Source organism: Coenobita brevimanus, chromosome 51, assembly GCF_032717465.1.
Source record: "Coenobita brevimanus isolate Jiangsu-jjx chromosome 51, ASM3271746v2, whole genome shotgun sequence".
Lineage (NCBI taxonomy): Eukaryota > Metazoa > Arthropoda > Malacostraca > Decapoda > Coenobitidae > Coenobita > Coenobita brevimanus.
This window is the reverse complement of record NC_137004.1, coordinates 24838634-24840599: the sequence shown is the minus strand read 5'-3', so window position 1 is coordinate 24840599 and position 1966 is coordinate 24838634.

Genomic DNA, 1966 nt, shown 5'->3' with positions numbered 1-1966 from the left:
TATTTCGGACAGACCTGAACTGTCTTCGGATATATAAACTGAAACTGTAGTATTTTTACTAAGCGTTTTCATATACAAAAAATTATCCCATGTAAAGTTTTAAGGGGAATTGTGAAATAAGAACTCTCTCTAACCCTGCATTTCCATTTTTTTCTTCATCGAAGTCTACTTTTGTTGTAATAACTCCTCTCTCAATCATCTTCCCTTACAGATATTCTCTTACTTTTTCCCTCCCTTTCAAATTTGGGCACTCATCAATAATGTCCTCTCCTACCTTGGACTTTTACTTCGTTTTCGGCTGAACTTTTATTTTTGGTGCAAGTACTCAAATCATATACACTCTCTTTGTCATTCTAATTAATTGAGGGATTCCTGTTTTGTTGTTTTACTCATGCCACTGTACTGTACACAACTCCAGTGGCCTTACATGTCTCGGAAAGTTTGAGATGCCTTACTTATACAAGCCGTACTGGTTAAGTACCGGTATGTACACTGCCAGGGTGGTGTTGGGAACATTGTTAATGACGGCGGTGTTTTTACTGATCATAAAACTGTGCAATGACGAAATTTTATGGAAATAATACGAAAATACTAGGTAGATGCGGGACCTTCCGGGACCTAACATTGGGCTGCACAAGTAAAGGCTACGGGTGTGAAGAGAAAGTTCGCATTATATAGTCTACGGAAATGAGATGTTTTTTTCCGAAAGGTATTAGGAAACGACACATGGACAAAGCCGTTTGTTGAGATATTCCTATAAGTAATAATAAGAATAGCATTGATACTGTTGTTGCTGCTGCTGCTGCTACTACTACTACTACTACTACTACCACTACTACAAGGTAGTACAGTAATTACATCACCGTCATCATTCACCCTTATCATTATTCTTATGATGTACATACTGTAGGTCTACAGCAAAGCATTTCTATATCTGGGTTCACGTATAAGACGAGAAAGGAAAGAAGAAATACAACATTACCTTTCTTTGCTGCACCATAGGAAGTACGAGGCTGCAACGCAAGTTTTGGGGTACGGGGTCACTGCTGTCTTTGCCAGTCTGTATGTTGTTCACTATACGATCGGGTCTTTACGAAGGCAGAGCGGCAACCAGACATAACCCTTCCTCATTTTGAATAAGTACAAAGTGAGAAAGTGTGTCTGCAGTAAAGTTGGTGCATGTAAAATCCCAAATGTATGTATGTATGCATGTATGTATATATATATATATGTGTGTGTGTGTGTGTGTGTGTGTGTGTGTGTTGGGTAGCAGGGGGGTGGTAAGGACCCATTCCTGCATTCCGCTCTATAGTTAACTTTCTATGAGGTGCAGGAAATAGCTACACGGGTTTTATTCTGTTTCCCTGGTCCCGAGAGATGAATGTCACTGCCTGTAAAGACAGCCTTCCCAAAAAATCACTCTGTCCGCGTTGAAGGCATTGATAGGGACACTTTGATAAAGAAAGAATTTTTCTGTTACGTAATGTTGTATCTTCACACACACACACACACACACACACACACACACACACACTACAGGTTATACAAGTAATATCTACGAGTTGAATTCTGTAGCTGCTTTCTTTTTCAAAATCGCAAACGTTACATGCAACCTGTAAAGGAAAAAAGAGAAAATGAATCAAACAAGAGGGAACACTCACTGCATCACTTAGGCCATACAGTTAGTCTAAAGCCAGACTTTTGATCCCGTCATGTGACCTTGATCTTCAAACCAATTGTTCTCAAGCTCCAATTATTTCATCCTTGTTTGACCCTCAAACCTTCCATTAAGTTTGCTTTAAATTTAAGGTTGGTTAACTTTGTCCTGTGACCTTGACCTTTGACTTACTGTGCTCAAAACAGTCACTTCATCCTCGGATGACCTTAAACCCAACCACTAAGACTGTTCCGAATGGAATTAACACCAAGCTAAAAAGCTAGTCTTTAACCTTTCCCTGCTACCTGA